This window comes from Pan troglodytes, chromosome 5 (genome assembly GCF_028858775.2).
Source record: "Pan troglodytes isolate AG18354 chromosome 5, NHGRI_mPanTro3-v2.0_pri, whole genome shotgun sequence".
NCBI classification, from domain to species: Eukaryota; Metazoa; Chordata; class Mammalia; order Primates; family Hominidae; genus Pan; species Pan troglodytes.
In genome coordinates, this window is record NC_072403.2 from 35,829,594 (window position 1) to 35,842,362 (window position 12,769).

The following is a 12,769-nucleotide window of genomic DNA, read 5'->3' on the forward strand; positions in this document are numbered from 1 at the left end:
AGGGGACTCCTCTGATTGCCAGCTGTGGGTGGAGGACTCCTCCATGGCCTTGCTCAACTCTCCTTAGATTGCCTGTGGTCTAGGACATGTTAAGTAATCCTTCCTTCCTTCTTTCCATCACTGGGGGTCACACTTGCATCTTATTCTATTGCCTTTCCCAGGGTAACCTACCTCCCTCGCCATATCGTCTGACAGGTGTGTCCCCTAATAAAATGCTGTAACTTTAATCCCATGATGGCACTTGCTTTTTGGAGCATTTGGACTACAAAATCATTTTCGTCTGCACACCAGTGACCTCTTACTTATTCCAATGTGTAAAATCTTTTTGTTTATTCAACTTCTTCTACCTGCATTGGCTCCATTTTGCTGGCATTTGTATTATGTTTTTGAGTTCACCAATGTTTGTTGCTGTAAGTCACTAAATTTGGGGGTAGTTTTTTACACAGCAACAGATAACTAATGAAGCCTTCTTACATTTCCATTATTCTATAGAGGTTAACTACGTCTATTTTATTTCCTCCTATTTTGATAATATTAGCCACACAGAGGGTTTCCAGTTCCCAACGCCTATTCTTCTCTTTATTTTAGTTTCTTTTCTCCTTTGTTCCTTCTTTTTCTCTTTCCTTCTGTCCCTCCTTCCCTCTTTATTTCCATTCAATCTCTCGCCCTCCCTCCTCCTCCCTTCCTCCTTTCCGTCCTTTTTCTTCCCCTTCCCCTTCCTTCTTTTCTTCTTTCACTCCTTCCTCAATTCCTCCTTCTTTCTCTCCCTTCCTCCATTTTTTCCTTTTTATTATGAAATTTTCCTAACATATAAAATAACCCCTACACGATTGTGCTATCAGTAAGCATTTTCTGAATCTATATGTCAAAAATATAATACCATGGTATATGAGAAACAAGTAAACAACAGGAAGTTATTAACAGAGTGAATAAAAATGCCTGCTATAATTCTGCAGCCAAGACAGTGGCTTTTAACTCAATTCCTTCAACTAGGTGTTTTCAGAACACATGAGTTTAAGTTGACACAATCACCTTGGAAATCATATTATCATTATCTAGTATGATTAAAGTCCATACAACATATCATCCAACCCTCCCGCTCCTAACCATACACTCTAGGGGGCTTTCTTGCCTATGTGCCCAGGAGACAGGCACACTAATGTTTATGGCAAAAACTGGAATCAGCCACATATACATCAATAGGAAACTAGTGAAATTGTGGCATAAAATGTAAACCTTCAGCAGTGAAAATGAATGAATGACAGCCTCCCACACCACAGATAACTCCTGTACGTAATGTGCACCATGGAAAAATAAATGCAGTAGGAATTTGCTGTACAAGAAGCTTAAAAACCAGCAAAAGTAAATTATATATTATATATATACTTATTGTGCAAATCTTTAAAGAAATAAGGAATAAGGATCACAAGACTGAGGATGGAGTCTCTCTCTGGGGGATGTGACTGGGCAGCAGCCCAGGGGAGCTTTACAGGTTCATGTTTTACATCAATGCTGGGCTTCTTGGTAGTTACATGATTATAATTTGTTAAACAGAGTTTTCAAATTAAAATATACCTGGTATTTATAGAAATGAAAGAGAAAAGAATACCAAAGTTCATTGCAAGAATCCTTAACAAGAACTACTTACATTGAAAGAAAACCACAGAGAAATGTAAGCAGCCATGTGACAGAGAGGACCAGGATGCCATGAAAATGGCCTTGGTTAATAATAGGTCATTTGATCCTTGGCTCACTGGCATCTCTCTAGATTTTCAACTATACAGTGTTAAATCTGATGTGCAAGGTAATTCCTTCTTGCAAAGGATTTGGTGTTACATTTTACCACACATACAACTGAATTAAACTTTCACAGAATTGGAAATGCACATCACTGATCAAAATAAATGAAACAAGAAAAGAGTAGAAAGGAACAACCAGTGATGGAATAGCAAATATGAATGGAAAGCAAAATAAGACAGCTAAAAAAAAAAAAAAAAAGAAAACTTCAGAAGCACATAATAGCAGTGCTATTTAGAACTGTAGTAGTGTCCAAATCACTTCTACCACAACTCATGCAATACCACACCAAAAAATGTTAAGTTTACAATAGAATGCCCCTGAATAGCCGTTTTTGGAAAAAATTTGATTCTCAATTCGAGTTCAGCATTTTGGGCTACTGCATCAAACCAAAGTTACTGGCATTATGCTAAGCTAGATGTGTTGACTGAAGTATGAGATTCCCATTTTTGTAAATGAGAAGCGATCTGATTATGCAATTTTTTCTAAGTGAAAGCAAGTTTATTAGAGAAGTAAAGAAACAAAAGAATGGCTACTCCATAGACAGAGCAGTGTGTGTGTATTTTTTTTTAAGTGTAGGCAAATGTTTTCTGAAGATGATATGTCAATAAGAAAATTGGCACTTGGAGCATACTTCCACTAAATTTGAGACATCTTAGACAAAACAAAGACTTATTTTCAAGGCATGATTTTTATGGCACTGAAGTCTTGGAACTATTTGATCTAGTTACTCTATGTTCTCAACTGTGTTAACTTATTGAAGAACATTGTTATTAAAGGTATTTACAAGAAAAACTCAGAGATACTGTTGTTTTCCTTTCTCTGTCTCAAACTGTTTTTCCTGCAGCACCCAAGGCTTTGTCATGTCTCAAACATTTAATCATTAATTTAAAAAGAGAAGCTTATCACAGAATTAGAAAAAAATTTGAAAATTCATATGGATCCAAAAAAGAGGTTGTATAGCCAGGAGAATGCTAAGCAAAAAGAATAAAGCTGGAGGCATCAGGCTATCCTACTTCAAACTATACTATAAGGCTAAAGTAACCAAAACAGCATGGTACTGGTAGAAAAACAAGCATATAGACCAACAGAACAGAATAGAAAACTCAGAAATAAGACCTCACATCTACAACCATGTGATCTTCAACAAACCTGACAAAAACAAGCAATGGGGAAAGGAAATGCTATTTAATAAATTGTGCTGGGAAAACTCGCTAGCCATATGCAGAAAATTGAAACTGGACCCCTTCTTTACACCTTACACAAAAATTAACTCAAGATGGATTAAAGACTTAAATGTAAAACCCAAAACTAGAAAAACCCTGAAAGAAAATCTAGGCAATACCATTCAGGACATAGGCATGGGCAAAGATTTTATGATGAAATTGCCAAAAGCAACTGCCACAGAAGCAAAAATTGACAAATGGGATCTAATTAAACAAAAGAGCTTCTGCACAGGAAAAGAAACTATCATCAGAGCGAAAAGGAGACATCCTACAGAATGGGAGAAAATTTATGCAATCTATCGATCTGACAAAGGTCTAATATTCACAATCTAAAAAGAACTTAAGCAAATTTACATGAAAAAAACAACTTCATTAAGAAGTGGACAAAGCACATGAACAGACACTTCTCAAAAGAAGACATACAGGTGGCCAAAAAACATATTTTAAAAAGCTCAATATCACTGATCGTTAGAGAAATGCAAATCAAAACCACAATGAGATACCATCTCATGCCAGTCAGAATGGCAATTATTAAAAAGTTAAGAAACAACAGATTCTGGCAAGGTTGTAAAGAAATAGGAATGCTTTTACACTGTTGGTGGAAATGTAAATTGGTTCAACCAATGAGGAAGGCAGTGTGGTGATTCCTCAAAGATTTAGAACCAGAAATACCATTTGACCCGGCAATCCCATTGCAGGGTATATACCCAAAGGAATATAAATCATTCTATTATAAAGATATGTGCATGTGTTTGTTCATTGCAGCACAATTCACAACAGCAAAGACATGGAATCAACCCAAATGCCCACCAATGAGGGACTAGATAAAGAAAATATGGTACATATATGCCATGGAATATTATGCAGCCATAAAAAGGAACGAGATCAAATCCTTTGCAGGGATATGGATGAAGCTGGAAGCCATTATCCTCAGCAAACTAACACAGGAACAGAAAACCAAACACCGCACGTTCTCACTTATAATTGTGAGCTGAGCAATGAGAACACATGGACACGGGGAGAGGAACAACACACACTGGGGCCTGTTGGGGGAGGGCGGTGGTGGTGGGAGCATCAGGAAAAATGGCTAATGCATGCAGCGGTTAATACCTAGGTTATGGGTTGATTGGTGCAGCAAACTGCCATGGAACCCGTTTACCTGTGTAACAAAACTGCACATCCTGCATATGTACCCTGGAACTTAAAATTAAACTAAATTAAATTAAAGGACAAGATTAAAATGTTAAGGAAAAATAATTAGATTAAAAGCCTTTAACTTAAAAATCCTGAAACAATAGTTTGAATTTTGCTTTTAACATATATGCAAATCCTTTAATACTGCTCCCTTCCAGAGGTGCAGCTTAATTCCCTCTCTTGAGTGTAGCTTGGACTTAATGATGCACTTCTGATATGGCCTGGTTCTGTGTTCCCACCCAAATCTCATCTTCAATTGTCATGGGAATTGTAATCCCCAGTATTGAAGGAGGGACCTCATGGGAGGTGATTGGATCATGCTGTTCTAATGATAGTGAGTGAATTCACATGAGATCTGATGGTTTTATAAGGGGCTTTTCCCTGCTTCATTGTGCATTTCTCTTTCCTGCCACCATGTGAAGAAGGATGGGTTTTCTTCCACTTCTGCCATGATTGTAAGTTTCCTGGGGCGGCCTCCTCAGCCATGCAGAACTGGGAGTCAGTTAAACCTCTTTCCTTTATAAATTACCCAGTCTCAGGTATTTCTTTATAACAGTGTGAGAACAGACTAATACAACTTCTAACTGATAGAGCAATGCCGACATAACAGCTTGTGACTCTGGGTGTAGAACCTAAAACTCCCTGCGGCTTCCACCTTCTCTCTCTCTGTCTCTGGGATCATGAGCTCTGCGGAAAGTCAGCTGCTGTGCCATGAGCAGCCCTGCAGGAAGGTCCATCTGGCTAAGAACTGAGGCCTTCTGGGACTCAATTACAATGAACTAGGCCTTTTCCAACAGCTATGTGACTGATCCATGTTTCATGTGAATCCTCAGCCCCAGTGAAGCCCTCAGATGATGCAGGCCTAGACTGACAACTGGACTGCAACCTTGTGAGAGGCCCTTAGCAAGAAGCACTCAGGGAAACCTCTCCTGGATTCCTGACAATTGGAAACTGTGGGAGATGATCAATATTTGTTGTTTTGAAATGGTACATTTTACATAATTTGTTATGCAATAGTAAATAACTAATACATTTTCACAAGACAGGATGTATTATTACATGTTAATTTGCATTTGCTCTAAATTTATCATCATCATTATTATTATTTTTGAGACAGGGTCTCACTCTGTCACCCAGGCTGGAGTGCAGTGGCATGATCACCATGCACTGCAGTGTAGACCTCCTGGGCTCAAGGGACCCTCTGACCTCAGCCTCTTGAGTAGCTGGGAGTATAATCATGAACCACCATGCCTGGTTAATTTTCTAATTTTTTTGTAGAGATGGGGGTTTCACCATGTTGCCCAGGCTGATCTTGAACTTCTGGAGTCAACAAATCTGCCTTCCTCTGCCTTCCACAATGCTAGGATTGCAGGTGCGAGCCACCAAATCTGGACTAAATTAATTAAAAGATATAAATATGTAACTTAGTTTTAAAAGGTAAGGAGAATTTCCGTGGCTGAAAAGGATGTATTTTATTACCGTTCACAATGATTACTTTACTTGAACTTCAATTTGCAACTGTGTCCCAAGTGAACACAAAAAGAAGATCCAGCCCTTGCTAGGCTGATTCTATGATGGCCTCAACAACAAGCTCCTGGTCATTCACCTTCCCCCAGTTATTCAACCAACTCTAATACAGGTGCTGCTGTGAAGGGATTTAGCAGATATAATTAAGGGCCTCAATTAGTTGACTTTAGGCTGGGTTTATGCTGATTGTACTGTCCTAATCAGGTGAGTCCTTGAAAAGACTGGGTTCTTCCTGATCATAGAGACTCACAGTGTGAGAGGGATTCAGCATGAGGGGTTTCCTCCACTGTGGGCTTTGAAAATGAAGGGGCTGTACAGGGAAGAACGCTGGTGGGCATCAGGAATTGAGCACAGCCCTCCCTGTTCTCTACATTGACAGCCAGCAAGGAACGCGGACCTCAGTCTTACAACTGCAAGAAACTGCATTCTGCCACCTCTGTATAAGCCTGAAGGAGGATTCAAAATGAAAACACAGCTTTGGGAAGCCCGGAACAGAGATTCCATCCACATCATGCCCAGATTTCTGACTAAGGTACTATAAACAGATAAATGGGTGTTGTTTGGCCAGGCATGGTAATGCACACCTGCAATCCTAACATCTGAGGAGCTGACATAGGAGGATCACTTGCATCCAGGAGTTTGAGACCAGCCAAGATCAAACAGTGAGACACTCATCTCTACAATTTCTTTTTAATTAGCTGGGCGTGGTGGCACTTGTCTGCAGTCCTATCTATTCTGAAGACTGAGGCAGGAAGATCCCTTGAGCCCAGGAGTTTGAGGCTGCAGTGAGCCATGATCATGTGACTGCACTTCACCCTGGTTGACAGAGGGAGACTCTGTCTCTAAAAACAAATAAATCGACAATAATTGGGTGTTGTTTAAAGTCAATGTTTGTGATAATTTGTTATGCAATCTTATAAAATTCATACACAGGCTCAACAGACTCGGAATGAATTGATATGCACACTAGTTACATAAAATAAAATATTTCTTAATTTTTCAGTGTTTTACATTTTATAACTTTCTGTGATGCAATTTAATACATTCATATTTCATTCATTCAGTCAACAAAAATTAATTTAGTGCCTAAGATGAACCAGGTATGCCCTCATATGCTCACGTGCCTGACATTCTAGAAGCTTCACAAGACCGAGGTGGAGCCACTGGAGTGTTTTAGGTGAGGAAATGACACACTCTGACTCACAGGAGCAGGACCACTGTGGAGAGAACAGTCACGTAGCAGGTAATGGGACAATGCTAGAGCCACAATTTAGAAGTGACAGGGTGGTGGGGACTAAGGGGAGAGGAGGGCCTGGGGGATGAAAGGGACAGAGGGAAGGGCTGGAGAAGCAGGAGGTTAGGAAAACGAGCAGAGGGAAGGAATTGGAAAGCAGTAGAATTCTTAGGTTTAAACACATTGTTTTATAGATTTTTATTACATCCATCTACAGAGCCTCGCTCAGTGTTCTTTGCAGTTGGCCTTTAATACCTAATGTAGGACTGCCTAAAAACTAATGTTTTTTATGTTAATAAGGTTTAAAAAATACTTAGTGTTCCTTCTTTGCAGTTGGCCTTTAATACTATATTTGGGACTGCCTAGAAACTAATTTTTTTTAATTAATCAGGTTTTAAAAATACTAAGTGTTCCTATAAGATATACACACCACTTAGATGTGAATACTTCCTAAAAACAGGCAGCGCATGAGCACTGCTGAGGGGCATTGTGACTGCATTGAACACTTGCAACTGTGAGGTGAATAAAGTCTGTACTGGCTCCCGGTTGCAACATATAGTAACACAGTGTGCTACTTTATATTGAGGAGATGTCTTGGACTCACCCAGTAACTCAGGGCTGTGGAATGAAGGTAAATGTAAAAAACAAGCAGGAGTCACAGATACATTGTCTGCGAAAGTCAAACTTAGTAGCTTTGTGAGTCCTGTTGTAATGCTTTCAGACACATTTATACATCAAGGGGCCAAAGTTACATTTTTTACCGATTAGATTCCTGATCATTCAGGGGTTGCCAAGATTCTGCTACCCACTGTAGTTAATAAACAAAGAGAAAACTTGTCTCTATTCTATCTCATGCACTCAGGCACAACTTTTCCGGATTTAAAGAAAAAAAAAAACCTGTCTCTACGCCTCCATTCCCAGGGCGACCTCCCTCTCTGGCACCAAGCTCCCTGGGGTGAGTTTTTTTCTAGAAGAGTTCAGGGAAATAGGTAAGGAGTGGGAGGCAGGGAGTCCAGTTCTGGGACGGGGATTCCGGGATGAAAAGTGAAGAGGGACGGGGCCCATGACGAGGGTTTCTCCCTGGTTTCTCGGACAGCTCTTGGGCCAAGACTCAGGGAGACATTGAGACAGAGCGTTTGGCACAGGAGGAGCGGGGTCAGGGCGAAGTCCTATGGCCCCAGGCGTGGCTCTCAGGGTTTCAGGCCCCGAAGGCGATGTATTGATTGGGGAGGCCCAGCGTTGGGGATTCCCCATCTCCGCAGTTTCTCTTCTCCCTCTCCCAACCTATGTAGGGTCCTTCTTCCTGGACACTCAGGATGTGGACTCAGTTCTCACTCCCATTTGGTGTCGGGTTTCTAGCGAAGCCAATCGGCGTCGCTGGGGTCCCTGTTCCAGAAGTCCCCGCGAACCCATTGGGACTCAGATTCTCCCCAGACGCCGAGGATGGGGTCATGGCGTCCCGAACCCTCCTCCTGCTGCTCTTGGGGGCCCTGGCCCTGACCGAGACCTGGGCGGGTGAGTGCGGGATCCGGAGGGAAATGGCCTCTGCGGGGAGGAGCTAGGGGCCCGCGCACTGGGGCGCAGGACCCGGGGAGCCGCGCAAGGAGGAGGGTCGGACGGGTCTCAGCCCCTCCTCGCCCCCAGGTTCCCACTCCATAAGGTATTTCAGCACCGCCGTGTCCCGGCCGGGTCGCGGGGAGCCCCGGTACATCGCAGTGGGCTACGTGGACGACACGCAGTTCGTGCGCTTCGACAGCGACGCGGCGACTCCGAGGATGTAGCCGCAGGCGCCGTGGTTGGAGCAGGAGGGACCGGAGTATTGGGACCGGAGCACACGGAACATCAAGGCCCGCGCACAGACTGACAAGAGTGAACCTGCCCATCCCGCGCCTTTACTACCACCAGAGCTAGGCCGGTGAATGACCCCGGCCTGGGGCGAAGGTCACGACCCCTCCTCATACCCCGCGGACGCCCCGGGTCCCCCCCCCCGCGAGTCTCCGGCTCCGAGATCCACCCCGAGGCTGCGGGACCCGCCAGATCCTCGACCCAGGAGAGGCCCAGGCGCCTTTACCAGGTTTCATTTTCAGTTTAGGCCAAAATCCCCGCGGGTTGGTCGGGGCGGGGGCGGGGCTCGGTGGGCGGGGCTGACCGCGGGGGCGGGGCCAGGGTCTAACACCCTCCAGATAATGTATGGCTGCGACTTGGGGCTGGAAGGGCGCCTCCTCCGCGGGTATGAACAGCACGCCAACGATGGCAAGGATTACATAGCCCGGAACTAGGACCTGCGCTCCTGGACCGCGGCGGACATGGCGGCTCAGATCACCAAGCGCAAGAGGGAGGCAGAAGAATTTGCAGAGCAGATCAGGGCCTACCTGGAGGGCACGTGCGTGGAGAGGCTCGCAGACACCTGGAGAACGGGAAGGAGACGCTGCAGCTCACGGGTACCAGGGAACACAAGACGCCTCCCTGATCGCCTGTAGATCTCCTGGGCTGGCCTCCCACAAAGAGAGAAGGAAAATGGGACCAACACTAGAATGTCGTCCTCTCTCTGGTCCTGAGGGAGAGGAATCCTCCTGGGTTTCCAGATCCTGTACAAGAGAGTGACTCTGAGGGTCCGCCCTGCTCTCTGATACAATTAAGGGATGAAATCTCTGAGGAAATGAAGGGAAGACAATCCTTGGAATACTGATGAGGGGTTCCCTTTGACACCAGCAGCAGCCTTGGGCCCCGTTACTTTTCCTCTCAGGCCTTGTTCTCTGCTTCACACTCAATGTGTGTGGGGTTCTGAGTCCAGCTCTTCTGAGTCCCTCAGCCTCCACTCAGGTCAGGACCAGAAGTCACTGTTCCCTCCTCAGGGACTAGAATTTTCCACGGACAGGAGATTATCCCAGGTACCTGTGTCCAGGTTGGTGTCTGGGTTCTGTGCTCCCTTCCCCACCCCAGGTGTCCTGTCCATTCTCAGGATGGCCACATGCGTGCTGCTGGAGTGTCTCATGAGAGATGCAAAGTGCCTGAATTTTCTGACTCTTCCTGTTAGACCCCCCCCCCCAAGACACATATGATCCACCATTCCGTCTCTGACTATAAGGCCACCCTGAGGTGCTGGGCCCTGGGCTTCTACCCTGTGGAGATCACACTGACCTGGCAGCAGGATGGAGAGGACCAGACTCGGGACATGGAGCTTGTAGAGACCAGGCCTGCAGGGGATGGAACCTTCCAGAAGTGGGCAGCTGTGGTGGTGCCTTCTGGAGAAGAGCACAGATACACATGCCATGTGCAGCATGAGGGGTTGCCCAAGCCCCTCACCCTGAGATAGGGTAAGGCAGGAGATGAGTGGAGGTGGGGGGGTCATGTCACTTAGGGAAAGCAGGAGCCTCTCTGGAGAACTTCAGCAGGGTCGGTGCTGGGGGCTGAGGGTCAGGGACGCTCACCTTCCCCTTTTTTCCCAGAGCAGTCTTCTCAGCCCACCATCCCCATCGTGGGCATCGTTGCTGGCCTGGTTCTCCTTGGAGCTGTAGTCACTGGAGCTGTGGTTTCTGCTGTGATGTGCAGGAAGAAGAACTCAGGTAAGGAATGGATGAGGAGTGGGGTCTGAGATTTCTTGTCCCACTGAGGGTTTCAAGCCCCAGTTAGAAGTGTGTCCTGCCTAGTTACTGGGAAGCACCATCCACACTCATGGGCCTACCCAGCCTGGGCCCTGTGTGCCAGCACTTACTCTTTTGTAAAGCACCTGTGACAATGAAGGACAGATTTATCACCTTGATGATTATGATGATGGGGACCTGATCCCAGCAGTCACAAGTCACAAGGGAAGGTCCCTGCTGAGGACAGACCTCAGGAGGGCAGTTTGTCCAGGACCCACACCTGCTTTCCTCATGTTTCCTGATCCTGTCCTGGATCAGCAGTTACACTTTCAGGAAACTTCTCTGGGATCAAAGGCTAGGGGTTTTGTTTAGGGCCCTATGGCCCTGACTCCTTTCTGGCCTCTAATAGGACATTTTCTTCCCACAGATAGAGTGAGCTACTCTGAAGCTGTAAGTAAGTATGAAGTGGGCTGATCCCTGAGATCCTTGGGATATTGTGGTCGGGAGCCCATGGGGGAGCTCACCCAGCCCCAGATTCCTCCTCTAGCTGCATCTCCTCTGGGCTCTGACCAAGTCCTGTTTTTGTTCTATCCCAGGCAGCGACCATGCGCAGGGTTCTGATGTGTCTCTCACAGCTTGTAAAGGTGAGACGCTGGGGGACCTGATGTGTGGGGGGTGTTGGGGGCAATAGTGGACGCAGCTGTGCTATGGGGTTTCTTTGAATTTGATGTATTGAACATGTGATGGGCTGTTTAAAGTGTCATCCCTCACTGTGACGGATATGAATTTGTTCATGAATATTTTATTTTATAGTGTGAGACAGTTGCCTTGTATGGGACTGAGAGGCAAGATTTGTTCACGCCTTCCCTTTGTGACTTCAAAAACCCTGACTCTCTTTCTGCAAAGGCACCTGAATGTGCCTGTGTTCCTGTAGGCATAATATGAGGAGGTGGGGAGACCAACCCACCCCCATGTCCACCATGACCCTCTTCCCTCATGCTGACTTGTGTTCCCTCTCCAATAATTAATCATTCCTGCTCCATAGAGGTGAGGCTGAGATGTCTCCATCTCTGTCTCAACTTTATGTGCACTGAGCTGTAACTTCTTACTTCCCTATTAAAATTAGAATCTGAGTATAAATTTACTTTTTCAAATTCTTGCCATGAGAGGTTGATGGGTTAATTAAAGGAGAAGATTCCTAAAATTTGAGAGACAAAATAAATGGAAGACATGAGAACCTTCCAGAGTCCACGTGTTTCTTATGCTGATTTGTTGCATGAGAGGAGAGTAGATGGGGCTGTGCCCAGTGGGTGCTCAGGCCACCGTGCGCTTTATGTGGTCACTGCTCAGCTGGGTCATCTTTGCTGCTCCATTGTCCTTGGCTGTATGATCCAGCCCTACGGGGCTTAGCGGGTTTTCTCCCCGTGTGCGGAGATGAGAGATTGTAATAAATAAAAGCACAAGACAAAGAGATAAAGAGAAAACAGCTGGGCCCGGGGGACCACTACCATCAAGATGCGGAGACCGGTAGTGGCCCCGAACAGCTGGGCTCGCTGATATTTATTGCATACAAGACAAGGGGCAGGGTAAGGAAGGTGAATCTTCTAACTGATTGACAAGGTGAAGCAAGTCACGTGATTACAGGATAGGGGGCCCTTCCCTTTTAGGTAGCATATGTCACCATTTTCTTTTCTGCACTTAAGATCAAAGACTTTAAGACTTTCACTATTTCTTCTACCATTATCTACTATGAAATTCAAAGAGGAACCAGGAGTACAGGAGGAGCATGAAAGTGGACAAGGAGCATGACCACTGAAGCACAGCACCACAGGGAGGGGTTTAGGCCTCTGGATGACTGCGGGTAGCTCTGGATAATATCCAGCCTTCTACAAGAAGCTGGTGGAGCAGAGTGTTCCCCGACTCCTCCAAGAAAAGGAGACTCCCTTTCGTGGTCTGCTAAGTAACAGGTGCCTTCCCAGACATTGGCATTGCCACTTGACCAAGGAGCCCTCAAGCGGCCCTTATGCGGGCGTGACAGAAGGCTCAACTCTTGCCTTCTAGGTCACTTCTCACAATGTCCCTTCAGCACCTGACCCTATGCCCGCCGGTTATTCCTAGGTTATCTTAGTAATGCAACAAAGGGTAATATTAAAAGCTAATGATTAATAATGTTTATAATAATGATTGATAATTTTTCATGATCATCT

At 45.2% G+C, this 12,769-nt stretch overlaps 1 pseudogene; it reads left to right on the forward strand.

Moving 5' to 3' along the window:
• Window positions 1–6,830: 6,830 nt before the first annotated feature.
• LOC100608371 (HLA class I histocompatibility antigen, A alpha chain-like) lies at window positions 6,831–11,396 on the forward strand (annotated as a pseudogene).
• Window positions 11,397–12,769: the final 1,373 nt, after the last annotated feature.